At 29.7% G+C, this 17,403-nt stretch overlaps 1 protein-coding gene across 1 annotated transcript in view; it reads left to right on the top strand.

Annotated features, from left to right (window-relative positions):
• Positions 1–1,088: 1,088 nt before the first annotated feature.
• LOC129981466 (metabotropic glutamate receptor 2-like) overlaps positions 1,089–17,403 on the top strand; it is a 107,393-nt gene continuing 91,078 nt past the window's right edge. Inside the window, exon 1 of the mRNA XM_056092316.1 lies at positions 1,089–1,203. The gene's annotated coding sequence lies outside the window, so the exon portion shown is untranslated. The remainder of the gene's footprint in view (positions 1,204–17,403) is intronic.

Raw genomic sequence — 17,403 nt, 5'->3', positions numbered from 1 at the left:
TACAAATCTTATCCTAACTCTTAGAATGATGGCCGGTGTAGGTTTATTCTTTGTAGCTGAAACTAATTGCAATTATTTAAAGAATATTATTTCATATCTTTTTCAAGTCACATCATTTTACCTGACCACATTTTAGTAAGACTTTTTTGAAACTTTTCAACAGAAATATAATTTTCAATATCATCCTACAATTTCAATATCATTTTGAAATATTATTTTTATTCTATATCGCAGCTCACTTCGCGAGAGCACTAATGAAGTTGCAGAACTGTGTTTCACTATATTCAGGTTTATATGAAAGATATTTTTGTTTTCATAGTAAACGATGCCTAAATAGAGAGAGAGAGAGAGAAAAGAGAACTGTTATTGAAGCCGCAGCACTAAACAACATATGCTAATCACTGGGAATATCAGAAATTAGCACTTTTCGAATTACTTCCTTTCTTTTTCATTATTTTTTTCTCAGATAAAAGAAAGAACTTTAATATTGAAGAATTCTTTTATTGACATAGTATTTAAACATTATTTTTTGTTGTAAGTCAATTTTTATTCAGTGAAATGCGAAGAGAACATAATATTAGAGTTTTTTTTTTTCTATCAGGGCATTTGCGCTAAATAAAAATAGATTCAGCAGGTATTAAAATCCATTTATTTAATTTTGCTATAATACATAAAATTTCATTATATAAATTTAAATACAGAGATTTTATGCAATTAGTAATAAAATGCAACTTTTTAAAATAACCTTTACTGCAGTGTTTGCAACTGAATTGAGGTTCCATTACTGCTATTGATCTTGGAATTAATAACAAAGAAGTAATCTCAAAAATATTCAATAAAATAACATCTCGTATTATTTACTTAATTAAACACAAACAAATTTAAGACAAATGACCTTTTTCAATTAGCAAAGACGTTACGGGCAAATGCTCCTCAGTCTCAACAGTTTTCTTCCATTTCCTCAAAAAAAATTGCTGAGACCGACTCGGCATGCTGTCCAACCCGGAGGATCACCCTATCGTGTCACGTGACCATCCTACCCCATCCACTTAGCGCACGAGGAAAAGAAGGAACTTCAGAAAGTGAAAGCGAACTTTCTTGAAGCGCTTTCAATCCCGAGCCGTCGTCGGTGGAGGACCCTAGCCGCCCTGTCTTCTTCCTTTCGTTACCTTGGAAACGGACATGCCGGGAGCTTGACGTCAGGTGAGGGATTCTCTTCAGTAAAAGTTTCCAAATCATAAATAAAATATACAACCTTGCTTTATGAGAATTCTGCTTTTAATGTCTGCGCAAAATCGTATTTGTTGAGACATGAAACACAATGAAGAAATTGTTTTTGCGGTGTTTAAGAATCTTGTGTTGAAAAATATTTCGTCGTTAAGGCTCTCAAAGTATTAAAATTATGAAAACATAAAAAAATGTACTTAAAATTTGGATAAGGAATGATTTAATATCGTTATTATTTGCAAATAAAAAGAAATTGGAGGAAATTTCTCAAGGTTTTTAAAAGGAAAACATGCCTGTGCTAGATAGTGTAACCTTTATGTAATTAAGATAAGTTTGTTTTCTCTCCTTGCAATTGATGGTTTAAAAATTTGCCTTTCGAAGTAAAATTTATTCCACTCAAGCATTTGAAAGGTGCATTAATAGAATCATTTCTATATTTATTTGTATATAAAACCCTTTCTCTCTTAATAAAATAATATTTCATGTTTGTACATAACATTTTAATTATATCTTTATTTGCTAATATTTATATATATATATATATATATATATATATATATATATATATATATATATATATATATATATATATATATATATATATATATATATATATATATATATATATATATATATTCTCTGTCTGATGAGTGATTTTTTTCAAAAACCTGCATGCCATTTTTACGGTACAAGTTGCTACTAAATTTTCTTTTTGCTTCTATGCTAATACTGTTGTTCCTGTCTAATCGTGTAAACCATTCTTAATTATTTAAAAATGCGTGCTGCATGTTTTAATTTTAAATATGAATAATCGACCAAAATTTACAGCATTAGCGTGTTGGTGGTTTAATCTTTTATGGCAGAACATTTATAGATCATTTTTTGGAGTATCCACTAAAGTTATCAAAAAAGGAATATTATTGAAATATATATATACACAAGGAATTTCTTCTAGTTCTATGCTCAATTCTTACCGTAAAGCGATCGTTTGACTTGAAAAAGCAGCTATTATATCTAATTTGAAATAGCAAAAATAGAGAATTTAAATGAATGTTATCAACTGAAAAAAATAATTTGATAATAGTTATTGTAGTTGATATTATAATTATCTGTAATGTCTCATATGCAATGATTTGTATATATATTTTATGCAATCTTTTTTATCAACGCTGTAAATTTTAATCATAAATATTTCCATAACATTTCATTATAAATCAGGTATTTTCAGAAATATTGTTGCATTTAGTTAATTGTTATCTTCTGATTCATAGCTGTATATGCACTCAAATTCGATTTAAAAAAATCGAGCTCTTGAGTCTGAAAAAATATCGTCATTGCAATGGAGCCTTGATTGACGATATAAATTATTTGTGTCATCATTAATTATGAAATTGACTTTAATACTAATTGATAAAAAGCAAACTTCCTATATTTCTGAAAATAAGTTTTTGGAAATTCGAATTTTTAATAACTCTCTCTTACACTTCCTTTTATAGTAGATAATGTGAATTTTGTTTCGAAAAATGCACCATCTCAACTTCTGAACAACGCATAATTGAAGAAGATTAAACATTGCTTTAAGCGCATTGCCGATTCATAGACTTACAGTCAATTTAAATATGAATCGTTTTGTGTTAGCGAAAAGGCTTAGAGAATTTTTCGAATATTTAAACAAAGTTTTCTTCCTCTTTTCCTTTGATTGAAGTTTATAATATTTTAAGACAGAAATTATTTTTGTCTTCAAATTAAATTAGTGTAAATAAATTTGGGAAACTATACTAGTAAATATTTTGAGAATTTGAAAATAAAATTTATTCATTCATGTACAAAATATTCTGTTATTTAAATGGACATGCACTTTGTCTTTTAATTGTTAGATTTTTTATTATTAAATAATTTAATTTGCTTAGATGTAATATTCAAAATAAGTTTGGAGATTTAATAATAAAGGAACTTATGATGAAAATTTCTAAAATTTCTAATTATGTTTTCTTTTAGATAACACATTACAATTTTTAGAGTTTTTAAATTTCTAATCTGATAAAAAATAAAATCAAATTAATTCCGGAGCAAGATAAGGCACAAACAGAAGAATCACGAGCACTTCAATTTCCATTAAAAGAAATATGTGCAAAAAATTAATTTACAGCAGAAAATGCCGATTTGCATACTAATTTATGTTCGGTGATATTTGGATAATTAACGCTTTCTTATGTGAAAACATTTATTCTGTTTTTTTTTTTTTTTTGAATTCAGCAAGTGAAGAATAATAAAATTGCATATGTTTATTAATTTATTTTATATTATAGATTATTGCATATAGGAAATTAAGGGATTATGCATCGTTTATAGATATATAACCCATTTATTTCCTACATGCAGTAAAATATTAGTTTGAAAACAATAAAATATTAATTACTTAAATTCGGACTTTCATTTTACTTTTATCCTCTTAATAACAATCTGCTGCAAGTTTTAGATCATTTTAATTTCTGGTTAACCAATGTCAAACATGTCTATATATAGATAGAAAAGGAAGAAACACTGTTCTTTTCTCCTACATTTCTCACCTTCTACTTTTCTAACCATTAGAACGCGAATGCGGCAAGAGTTATTCATTTTTTTTTATATCTTTCTTATCTCTATACATTGAAATCCTTTAGAACACTAATTTAAGAAGCACACACTCTACATTAGAGCTGTCACCATCGAGAATAATGAATCATTTAAACGCTGACTCCTTCGATAATGAAAGCAAAGCGTAGGTAGACAAGCTAATCCAGCACTGCATCAATTGAAAACCGAAATAAAAAATGTACAAATGTTTGTTCAGTGAGGCTGTTATTACTAAATCTGAACCCATGTTAAATATAGATAGGGGATGGGTTACCTCAGAAACGTGGATGAGATGCTTCGGGCATGGTAGTTGATTTTCGTGGCTCTTATGGGTGCAGAAATGGTGTGAGGTAAGCTACCACCTCACTAAGTACTCAACCGTAGTTACCACCAATGCTATTGCAGTATTCCGATCATTTATATAAATGCGAATGCTTTAGCTTTTGTGTTTATACTCAGCACTTACATGGAATTTTTGTGCGCTCCATAAAAGTACTGTCTCTCAGAAAAAGCAAGTATGGCCTCCTGTGGATCCATTGGGCATGCATAGTAACAAGTTCGTTTGATCTTTAATCACCCTTCAGTTGTCTGTTCATGTTATTTCTCTTTTATAAAAGGATAATTTTTTTATTTATATTATATATAGCGCTTTCTGAGCGGAAACTCGGAAAGTACAGGGAGTCATGGAATAACCCACCCCTTATCTATATTTAACATGGGTTCATCTAATAATTAATTAGAGAATGATGTAATATGGAAAAAATCTACAGAAAATAAAAAAAATCCTACGAAAAAGTAAATAAAAAATTTTTGTGTGGAAATTTGTTTCAAAATTTATTATTTTTCGATTTATTGTTTATTTATATACTTTTTTATATTTTGTCTAACTAACTAGGGACTAATTCCTCTATTTTATCCTTTAATAAATGCGAATTAAAAGATAAATTCGTTGTTACATTTACTGCCAAGCCATTGCCAAACTTCTATTATTTTGCCTACATTATAAATCAGAGAATAGAAGGCTAATTTAAATTGCTTTATGAGAATTATGAAATTTGTCATTAATCTTGAGTCAATTGTTGAACTCATTTTTGTGAAGTACGTGATCACTGCTGTATAGTCTCTAATGCAAAGCACGATTTTTTAAAATTTTACATATTTTTTTATATTAAAGGTCATTACACTTACATCTTATTCTGAAATTGTTTGCATAAGAATACTGAAACCAAACAGAATCCATCACGTTTTTCGCTTGAAAAGATTTGCTAAAATTACATTTTCCACAAATTGTTTCGTTACCGTCGGCTTCGGTATTCCCCCCTTTGAAAAATTCAGTCTATATACCTATATTTCCCAAAATTCGTTTTAAAATGTCAGATAACTGATTTATATCTTTATATTAGATGATGGATAAAGTTTTAGAAAACGATCTTTGCAAGGATCTCGAAGATAATAAATTTTTTTTTTCAATTCTTTGAAATAAGAATTCCCGAAATTCACTTTAACTCTCTTGGTGGTTGTGAATTTTCAAATTTCTATTCCACAAATTTTATTTAAAACTTTCCTAGGAACACAATACTCATTTTTATGGAAAATAAATTATTCTTTATAAAAAAATAATTATTTTAAAGTTTTAAAAATAAAATTTTGGTAAAAAAATAACATAAAAGTTTCTGATCGTGAAACATAAATCTCACGTTTCATTTATTATATCGTTGATGTATATAAAAAGTACTTTTTTAATAATTAATTAATTTCATAATTAATAATTAATTTTTAATAAATAATTTTGATAATTTTTAATAAATTACTCAGAAATATTATAATAAAAGAATGTGATGTGAATATTTTTCATATGATAGAATGTAGTGATCTGAATATTTCTCTTTTGATATAATATACTATTGTGGCATTATAAAGTTCAAAAACTAAATTTTATTCTACCAAAAATATTTTGATGAGTTTTAATTTTTTTAAAAATTGGATCGGATTTTAATGTAAAGAAACTCTTTTTTTTTCGGAGAAATTTATCTAGTTTATGTTCTTAAACAATTATAGCATTTTTCATATTATTTCATGTGGAATTTTTTACAATTATTTTATTATGCCAAATCTAAGCCTTCTTCGGTCCTTCGATTTATGTATAAATTTTCGAGGCATTTGTATTTTCTATCAATATGCGATGATAGAATAGTGCCTTTTGTCAAAATGTAAATAATTCATATTTGTTATATGAGATGGGAAAGGCAAGAGTGTCTGTTAATTAAAAGAAATTAAAGCAATCGAAAAGAAAACACTTTGTATAATTAAAATCACATGAAAATTTCTGAAGATATACATGAAAAAAGGTATTTATAGTGCACTGAAGAATGATCTCCGAGCATGTTTCGTGTGATTAAAATCACGTTAACGACTGGTTGCGAAGTTTGCAAGAACAGCAATAAGTGAAGAATCCGACAGTGAAAGCCACACGAGTCTTCATCAGGATTCTTATCACTATCTGAGGAATCTCAGAAGGGGAAAAAAAAATGTATTAGGAAATACTTGGAGACAGGTCATCCACAGAAAAAGTGTTCCTATTCTGGTACCGGTTCGACGAGCTAACCGTCTACCACCAATCCTAATAGTTCTAAATTGACTCTTTAATAATGGGATATTTTTACATGGTTAACATAGGTGGTTGAACAGAAAGAAAAAATGAACATGCGAGAAAGGAGTCAGTAAAGAAAAATATGTAGGAAAATTCGTTTGGCATGTAATTGGCACTTGGATTCACTTTTTGAAAACCTTGGCCTTCTAAGTGGCGTTGCTTCATGCTAAGTCAAGGACAGCTACTTTGCATAATTGAGTCTTGTCGATTCTTTACTTTTATTTTACATTCTAGTTATAGCTGCCGGGATTGAATGACGAAGCATTAGACGGTGCTTGGTTTTTCTTTAAAAAAAAAGTAGTCTAATGAACTTGGTTTACTTTTTTTCATTACTCCTTTAGTTTAAGTGTATCCCCACTACTTTCTGAAAAAAGTGTTGAAAATATTTGGATTTCTTTATTTTATGATGATAATTTTTGATGAAGAATCATAGAGAGCGTGCGCATTTCATTTCCATACCTTGTAATATTTCAATAGTGAAAACTGAACGACTTTAAACTATTATTTTTCACAAAAGATTTAAGAATAGAATTTAGTTATAATATTGTCACTTTTTGAAGATACACCAGCGGTAATGATTTTTCCCAAAACGTTATCGCATACTCTCTCATAAAGGTGTTATTCCAGAGAGCACCTTGCAGGATACTGGCGTACAATAGTTACAAAATATTAACCTTTTGCGTGAAGATAACACTTTTACTGAATCTATCATGTGATCCTTGGCGATTTAACTCTGGTATGTGATTAACAGTATATGAAAATGTTTTAGACGCATTTCTCTCAACCGATTGAAACGAAAATTTGACACAAATTACATTTGTAAACACAAAATCCTATACTAAATATAATATATTTATGTCATTGTGTTTTTGAGTTATCGCCTTTACATGTTTCTGAAAATACACACTGACAGACGATCCTTTGAAGATTCCTTGTTGAATTGGCTCAAACTTTGCTAATTGTTTATACTATAGATGTTAAGTCCGTGTGTCGAATTTCAGCCATCTAGCTCTTTTTGTTTTGTAGTCTTCGTGTTAACTTATATTTGTACAGCCAGACTACATCTGAAAGGATTTTGCTTAAAAGTTAAAAGAAATCTACGAATTGGGCGCAAAGACCATATACCAAATTTCATCCGTCTAGCTCAAAGCGTTTTTGAGTTATCTTTGTCATAGGTAGGCAAATAAACAGACCCTTTTTAAAAATGTGCTTTTCGATCTCATAGATTAATGTGAAGACTCGTCAAGATCTCGAAATCGAATTTTTTGATGATTACAATACATTCTCTATATTTCATATTCGAGAAAGTAACAAGGATTTCTTTTGAATCATGGATATCAGTTATTAAGAGAGACAAATAAGACTGCAACCTTCCTTTCAAGCTTTTGGATCGTATTAATGGAGAGACATTTAACCCTTCTTTTTGGATATTGTGTGTATCAGGTTCTTTGGAATGAGGTTCCAAACTTGGAGCTCTTAGGTCCTGAAGCACGACTCGACCCTCAGACTACTGCGGTAACAATTAATATTGACCTGATATGGATATCTTTTTATCTCAACTTTGCTTATCGTTTTTATAACAATCTAATCATGATTTGAAATTGTTTGGATTTCCTTGTGTATAGAGTGAGCGTCAAAAATTGTTTGCATTAAGGCACATCCTGGAATATTTTATGGCGTGGTTATTGAACATATAGTTATTATAAAAGCAAAAATTCTAATTGAAAAATAAATGAATTGAAATAAAAACAAAAATATCCATGATGAACATATCAATATTTTTCTTTTAAGGCATTCCGAAAATTCTTTTTTTTAAAAAAAATCAAATAATTTATTTATAATACTTCCTTTTGTTTCAATGATTAAATGCAAGTCAAGATAATTATTTTAAATATTTTTATGAAAGTGAAGTCAAAGCGGAAGTTTTCCAGGATTGAAGATATTTTGTTTCTAACATGGCTGTGGCTTTTAATGGAAAGATTTTGCGTTTATTCTTTAAAAGCATCAGAAGACATGAACATATAGAGTGCTTGGTTGTCAGTGATACGAATAAAATGCTGAAGCTAACCTTTTAGTTCTTGACCTTCTTTAGAAAACTTTTACATGAGCTAAACGAAATTAAGGTGTACAAGATGTGTTATTTCGTATTTCCGGATTACTTTAGATATAGACACTTGAGAACCTCGTCACTGGCACCTTTTAGAAACTCGATTTATAAGTGATTTAATTGGGATTTTTTTGCGCAGGGGCGCTATGTATTAACAATCATAAAAACACTTATGTAAAAAAATCAATGATAAGTTTCCCTAACTGTTTTTTAGATTGTTGTTGTAAAACTGTTTTCCTTTTTATGATGATTCCTTTGATAACCAAAATTTCTGGATTTCTTAAAAAGTGAATAACTGGATACAATATTACATCCTCTAATTTCTTTAGTCTATTCTATAGATAAAATAATTAGCATTTTAAATTTTAAAAGATCAATTAACCAATGGAATTGAAGAAAAATATTAAACATCGTCACATATATTTTTCTTTGTAATCTATGTATGTAAAAAAGTATTACATTTTAATAAATTAAATGACATTAATACACAACGTTTTAAAAATTCGCTTGAAAATAGTGCTGAGTTCACTAGTGTGATGTAGATGCAGAATGATCCAAAAGTGTTTTGCGATTTCTCAATATTGTATACTTTGCAACTTACGATGTTTATTACTTTTAGTCCTAAATTCTACTTCAAACACCAACTAAAGTTATTATTTGAAGGAATTAGTTTCACTCAAATAGCTTCTTCCATTGATTAAATGTATCCATTTAACATTCTATTTTGTACAAATACAGAAATATCAAAGCAGATATGTCTGGTAAATATAGCTCAATGGATTAAATTTCTGATTTTTAGGTTCTCCTTTCTTTTTTTTAGGAATCTAACATTACTTACCTCAGAAAAGAAAACCTGCGATGAAGAATTATTATGAGATTAGTAAAATATATATATATAATTATATCTTTTTTTAAAAGGAAGAAAAATAACGAGACGTATCTCGTTCAAATCTCAGGAGTTTGAAAGATTCTGAAATCCTCTTAAAATGCAACGACAAATCTGAAAAAGAATCATATGCAAATATACTATGAAAATCAAGTAAATGCAAATGTAAACTTTATCTTATCTTAAGATTCTGTAAAACAAAACATGTAAAAAATAATTTCTGATAGTCATGAAAAATCAATAAATAGGTCAAAATTATTGCTTAAATGCAAAAAAGAATTATTCAGAATTCGAATTGAGTTTGATTTAATTTAGTAAGTTTTGCCGCCATTCACTTTTTTTATTACAATGTCAACAAAATGATAATCCCAAATATTTTCGATATTTGCTTAGGTGGCCTAGAAATTCTGAGACAGTAATAAAATTCAATAATTTTTTTCATTAATTTTACTTTTTTTCAGGTTTAAAAATTTGGAACCTGGGAAATTTTCTAAAGAATGACTAACTGTTGAATTTAAAGTTAAACTGTCGGCACTTCCATTTTTAAAAATGGGTGGTTTTATTATATTTTCAAAAATCTAGCATATTGTAAACATTTTTATACTAGCAGTGAAATTTACTTTATTAATCAAAATTCTTTTCTCACTTTATATCATATTGTTAAACTATTATTATATAACATATTGTCTTATCCGTTCTTACTACGGAATCGAATGTTTAATGGGTATAATTAGTTCCTGGATTTGTGTTGTATGAAATTGTGAGAGTGAAAATAATTGCTAAAAATAATAACTGTTTTTCGCGTTTGGAGCAGAAATTCCATACAACTGAATATTAAAAAGTAGTGGACATCGAAACCAAAATTTTAAATGTTGACAAATAACAAAAACTTTTCTGTTATTCTATAGGGGCATGGATAGAATAATCTTTGTAAGTTGGTTGTTTTGAAGCTGTTTTACTTATGGTACAAATTAGGTTCTTTTTATGTTAATTACGTAAAAACTATTAGACATCTTAATGTAAAAAAATGTTTTCTTTTGTAATGCAAAAAGTGTTCTTTTGTTGCACTTGTATCATTTGTCATGTTTAGTTACCTCTTTTAGTTTAACAGTCAGTCTCTCTGTATAGGAACTATTCAAAATCATTAGCTGTTTTTTAATTAAAAAAATAAGGAAATGGAGCTAACCAACCATTGTAAAACTTGTTAATTTTCAAAATCACCAAAAAATACATTGAAAGACTAGTATACAGTATTATATTGCACATTAGTTTGTGAAAGATGTAAATCGGTATAGAATTATTGCTTAATGGAAAATCATGCGCACTATATAAAAGCATGTTCTCTCTTTTTCCACCGAATCTGCCCTGTAGTAACGACAACGACCTCCGTACAGGTTAGGCAAAAATTTGTTCATGAATTAATAAATTTTACAACTTCCTTATGTGTTCAATTTCGTTTATTACCAGACTTAATAACGAATTAAAAAGATAAACTTTTACGAATGGTCAACTAGATCCGAGACGTAAATTAATAAAGAACTATATTCTTGTTGACGTGCGTTAATTTTATCTTTCTTCTAATGCTCTTTTACTGCTGAGATTATTTCTAACAACTGAACTCATTCAACTCTGCTCTTGTACACATCGGGTCATGCTTCCAGCGAGGTCACTTTTCAACATGCGTTTTGAGAAATTTATTGTTTTTGCTATTTAAATTTTTTTCGTAATCTCTTTGGCTGCTGCTGTTATAAAAATCTCCACTTTTTATTTAAACTATATCATCTCACCCCCACACCCTTTTGTGTAATGGAACGTCTCAGAGAAAGCAAAACAGCAGACGACAAGCCCACATTTTCTTCCTATCTTGTTGGTGTATTACGTAAACTATTTTTATTTCGTTATGTTCTTTATTCCTTTTTCTGAGCAGGCATTTTTAATGTTTAGGAGCCTTGTCTTTTATACACAGAATTTTTATAGCCTTTTACGCTCTAGAGGGTAGGTTCAGTTGTTCTTGAGGAGGTGATTGTTTTATTACAAATCCATTTCGGTTATAGCTAGCGTAAAATGTCGAATTTTATTTTATACTCAAATGGGGTTGTTGTTCTGGAGATAGGTCGTTTTGTTTTGATATAGAGAATGGAAGTTGGGGAAAAAGTAAACTGCACAGTTTGTGAACTTTTACTTCGAAGTGTGAATGATCTTTCGCTAGATAAGAATTCTTTTAGATGGAAAATAGAATAGTGAGTTTTGAAATCTAAATAAATATTCACATTTTCAACTCATACTACGCCACGCAGGCAGTGTGTCCTTTTTAATTTAATTTATTATCATTGGGTAAAGTTTATTTAAACAATAATTTCTTTTAAAAGTATATATTTATATAAAAATCTCTTCCATGTTGTCTTTTCATTGAAATCTTATTTATTTATCGAAAACCTTGCAATTTATGATAAGTAATAAGAATTTGCAGTTAATATAGTTATTGAAATCATTTTGCAGAAGAAAATTTCAAAGTTCATGTTATCTGAAATTCCCATGTCGATCAAAAAGCAAAGGAAACACAGGGATGTTTTAGAAGAATTTGTAAAGTCAGGGGTATTTTGTCTTTTTCTCAAAGAGCGTGTGAAATGTCGGCGTTTAGCCGATTCTGCAATTTTATAAAGCTGCCCTTGAATTAATTCAGTAGAGAAAGTATAATTGGATCAGGAAATAAGAGAATATTTTAAAATGAAGTTACTATGGGCTAAATTAAGATAAAGCTTTGGAAATTAATTAAATTGAAATTAGAGTTTAAAATATCATTATATATATATATATATATATATATATATATATATATATATATATATATATATATATATATATATATATATATATATATATATATATATATATATATATATGGACATTGCGTTTTGTAGATTTCTAACAAATGTTACCAAAATCCCCTCTGAGGGATTCAGTCTGTCTGCCCAGCTTTCTGAGTACATGTCAACATAATAAGTGCAAAACAAACAGAGCTAGATAAATAAAACTTGGTGCATAGATTTAACATTTGAAATAAGTTTTAAACCAAATCCATTCAAGAACTGACCTCTGTTGTTCTGTACTTTTGCATGCATGAAAACCCCATAAGCCCATATATATATAACGAAGCACATGAATCTCATTTGCAAAAGTCTGAAATTAGATATCCGAGTACTCGAGACATTCACCGTTTTGCCTAGGTTCACAGTTTTATGCCGAGGGAAGGGGAGTTTGCGAGAAAGTTTCGAAAACACAACTCCTGTTGGCTTTTAACTTCATGTTGGCTTCAATATTACCAATTTTTCTAATAGAAAATATTCTATTTAATGATCGATTTACAAATAAAATCAGTTAATTAAGCGGGTGTTATGCACCACTCCAATGAATATAGGTTGTTAATGATTACTTTTTAGAAATCGTTAAAAGTGAATTAAATTATGCATTGCTTAATCCATGTGAGAAGCTACTTGTTTTGAAGCTAGAAGTCATAACAAATTGAAATAATATTTTTACTTGAAATCGTCCTTGTCAGGAAGAGAAGGGTTCAAGTTCATCTGCTTTTAGCAGATTGGCAAGCCTCTTACTCTGAACTGGAATTTTCTCCTTTGATTTTGCTGTTTCCAGAAAACATTGTTCATAAACGTCAGAAATCACTGAAACTTTCCTTCAGAAAACCTTTTTTTACTTTTGGAAACTGTCTCTGGACAGATGAGCTTGCGCAGTCAACTTGACAGAACTTTCCGCTTTCTCTTCTTGATATTGTTTAACTTTTCACAATCCTTTTCTTTATTTCTTTTGGAAACTTCTCGTTTCCGTTTTCACTTTGAAATTTCTCTAAAATATAAATATGCTCTCTTCAAAAGTAATTTGCTATATATTTACGGGGTTAACATAAATGAATGACTGGATATTAAACATATGTGTTTTCAAAGCTATTACACTTAATGTCATCAGGGATATATGGAAATAAAGAAAATCATGTTGTTAGTTGCAAATGTTCCATGTGCAAACGTTACGTCGTATGCCGCATTTCTAATGTTAAGTCATTTATTTCCAAAAGCATTTTGAGTTTTTACGCTATCATTTGCTAAATGCAGCATTAATGAATATTTTTAAGTTCATTGACTTAAAAATATTCATTACTGGCATTCATCGGCAGTAGAAAATTCTGAAAATGAATTTTGATGTAATACTATTAAAAGGAATCGTAATATGAGGGATGTTGGAAACTATGTGATAAAAGATAAATCAGTGTTACCTGCTCGTCTAATCCAGTGTTGTGGCAGCATCTCATTTGCAAATATCCAAACTCCAACGGGTTGTGGCCCATCGTCTTGAAAGATAAAATCTGTATTATCTTCACGAAGTTCGGAGAATAATCATATTTCCAACTGATTCAGGTAATTGCCTCCTGTTTTGAGATGTTGAAAACAAAAATTTTGAAATTTTTCCTTTCTTTCATGTTTTTATAATTATATTATGTGTAAGAGTTTTAGAAATATAAAATTTCAAAATCCGGCCAATCTTTTACTTGTACTGTAGGTTCAAACCCAATGATGAATTTTTTTCACATTTCATTAAATAGGCATATTGGAATATTTTTCTATATTGCATGCATGCTTTTCGTTTTAAAGATACTGTAAAGTTAGTGGCTACTGTGAAATTACTGTAGAATTTTCAATTTGATTTTGATTAATACATGGTTTTAACTCAGTCAGGTGTCCTCACGTTTGAGTAAACCTAAATTTTATAGAGTAGGGGCACATTTTTATATGGCATTTAATTCATATAGCCATGGAGCAGTATGTCGTATTTTATTCATAATAGCCTTACTAGGTTCGTTCAAAATAGTGCGTTATTTAGACCAATTAGGTTAAATAATTTTCATATGATATTATAGCAATTTATTATATCATAATTGCTTATATTTTATCTACACTGGTTTCAATGAAGCTATAATTGTTGTTTGTTGTTTTAAATAATGGTTATTTAAATAATAGTCTTAGTAAATCATTGTCATTAGGTATTCTTTTAAATAATAGTTGTTATTAAGTATTCTTTGATTGTGTATCAAAAATTCTCTGCATGTCAAATATTATATAAAAATCCTAATGATTATTATTTAAGCAATAGTTTCGTTTTGTAAAAAAAGTTATTCGCATATAAGTATTCATCTAAATAAGTTTCACTGATATTTATAATTTTTGCAGTCTCACAGCCTATCTTGAAAGTCTATCTTGAAAGCGAAATATGCTACAATTTTCCTGTCTGACTAGATGTTTTCGCTTTATTTATGCGTTCGAAGGAAATTTTAATATTTAAGATGGAGGATTTCTGATCTTTTAATACGATGGATTTCCGCCTTTAAGAAATCTTCTGAACTACTGCATTTGATCTTGCATCTTTGTCTATTTGCTAGCATTGTACAAGGTGAGGCATAAAATCTCGGACAAAGTTATTGTACCATAGAATAGTAATTGACTAATTTCTTTTTAATTTGTGTATTCATTTCTTTTTGTCTATCGCTTTACTCATAAAATATTTTGATATATCTCTTAATTTACGCGTTTTTTGGATTTTTTTTTACAATGTCAAGTAAAAGATCTGCTATATTAGAGTAGTTTAAGTATGGAAAACGATAATATGAAATCGTTCCTTTGCCTAATGTGCCTCCAACAAATAGTGTTTGATGCAATCTGCCTTTCAAATATCTTGGCAATGATGGCCGATGTCCAAGAAGTTGACAAAAACGTCAGTGAGCATTTAAAACAATCGAAAACCATCGAAAAGTGAGTTCTGAGAGTTTCCATAAGAATAACCGCTCATGAAATGGGAATAAATGACGGATGAGTGTGGCTAATGGGAAAAACATAACTTGGATAGAAGCCTTACAAGTTCCATAAAGTTTGACTTCTCACTGAAGGAAACAAACGTGCGTCTTCAAAGATGCGGAAAACATTTGAGACCGGCCTCGAGTCAGAGCTAGGGGGAAGTTCCTTTTCACTGATGAGAAGATCTTTAAAGTCGAACAAACTCATAGCTCACAGAACAATAAGATCTGGTCTGTAGACGCTTCAAGCACCTCAGCAATTGTCGAACATCGCCAACATCTGGGGGAGGGGGATTTGATTAAGCGGCAAAACAACTCTGGTGTTTTTGGATGAGGACGTTAAAATTCAAAAAGTGTATCAGCAGGACATTCTAGAAGCTGTTGTACTTCTGTGGATCAGAAAGCACTTCACAATGTAAACTGGAAGCTTTAACAAGACTCTGCTCCAGCTCACAAGGCCAAAAAGACACAAGAATGGCGCAAGGTGCATCTTTCGGAAGTGATACTATCTGGAGAATGGCCCCCTACCCATCAGATATTCATCTCATGGATTACAGTGTACTGTCCATTTTGGAGTCTAAGGCTTTCACTAAACCACACAAAAATTTGAACTCCCTAGAACAATAATTTCGATGGGGATGGGATAGATTAAAAGTAGAAGATATGCGGCCCGTTGCTGAAAATTTCAATAAGCGTTTGAGCCTCCGCACCGAGGTAAAAGGCGGTCACTCTGAAACCAATTAAATTTGTTTATTAGTAAAAGCTACTTTTAATGATATTTGCAGTATCTTGTTAATTTATTTATTTTTACTAAAGTTTTATTTTTTTAAAATGTTTGTCCGGGTTTTTTTTTGCCGCACCCTGTAAAAGGGGAGAGGATTTCTTGCTAGAATATATAGAAAAAGGAGTAAGCATCTTCAGAAAAGTGTTGAAAACAAATGAGTTTTATTTATAAACAATGAAATAATTAGCCTTCGTAAGCAGACGAATGACCTGGGGAGGTCTTTCGAGCTTTTCTCATGTCTACAGAATAAAAAAAAATCGATTTACTTTTGCGCGTGGAAAGTTTATTACTTTGCATCGCCCTCTGCATTCAAATATAACTCTCTACTGGAGATGCGATTTGGGGTTTTGATAACACAGTGTTATCTTCTCGTGGCCCGTCCCCTTTGAGAGTGAGAAAAGAAAGGTTCTTTTATGCGCAGAGAAAGCATCTATTATCTGTGAAATATTAAAGGGTCTCCTTGCATTATGCGAGGCATTTACGGAAGTTAACATTTTTTTCAAGAGTAAACGCGAAAGGGTTTTGCTTCTGCTGAATACTTTTTTCATACTGAGTTATTCACGAAAGTGTGAATACTGTTTTCGTTGCTAGTTCTGCAGCGAGTCGCTTCTTACCTTTTCCCGAGTTCATTCAAACAAGATCTTTATGCTTCCTTAGGAAATGCTTTATGCATGGTTCGTATGAAAGGAATGCCAAGTTCAAAACAATCAGCCAAGTTAACCGCTTTTAATTTCTTTGCGATTCTTTGGCAGTTGAAATAAAAATGAATAAAAAATAAAAGTAGTTGGGTTTAAATAACATTTAATAAAAGTGTGCTTTCAATTTTAACGATCTAACATGATATTAAATAAATAGTTATAAGCAATAAGTCCAATGAGTTTTTATTATTTATCTGGAGTTCGTATAAGAACCTTTGCTCTTTCAAAATTCTTAAAATAAGAAAGAAAAATATATTGAACATAATTTGATTGAATTTATATTTTGACGTTACTATCATACATTTTAAATCTTCGGGGTATTGCACTGGAGAATTCGAACAAGTTATAACAAATTTAAATTATTCAAGTGATTTCAATTGTTGAGAAAAATAAATTTTCATTCCGAATAATGTAAGCATCATTTTATATAAATTATGACTGTTGTTTGCCGTTTTCAACTTAAAAAAAAAATAACAGGCCAGTGTGCAGTAAAAGGCAGAAATTTCTCAAGTGTTATTTTCATATAAACTTTAAATATGTTTTTTTATACGGCATGCTTACAATATATTATAGATATA

The sequence above is a fragment of the Argiope bruennichi genome, chromosome 1 (assembly GCF_947563725.1).
Source record: "Argiope bruennichi chromosome 1, qqArgBrue1.1, whole genome shotgun sequence".
Lineage (NCBI taxonomy): Eukaryota > Metazoa > Arthropoda > Arachnida > Araneae > Araneidae > Argiope > Argiope bruennichi.
The sequence above is the reverse complement of the archived record's forward strand: the minus strand, read 5'-3'. Positions and strand labels throughout refer to the sequence as shown.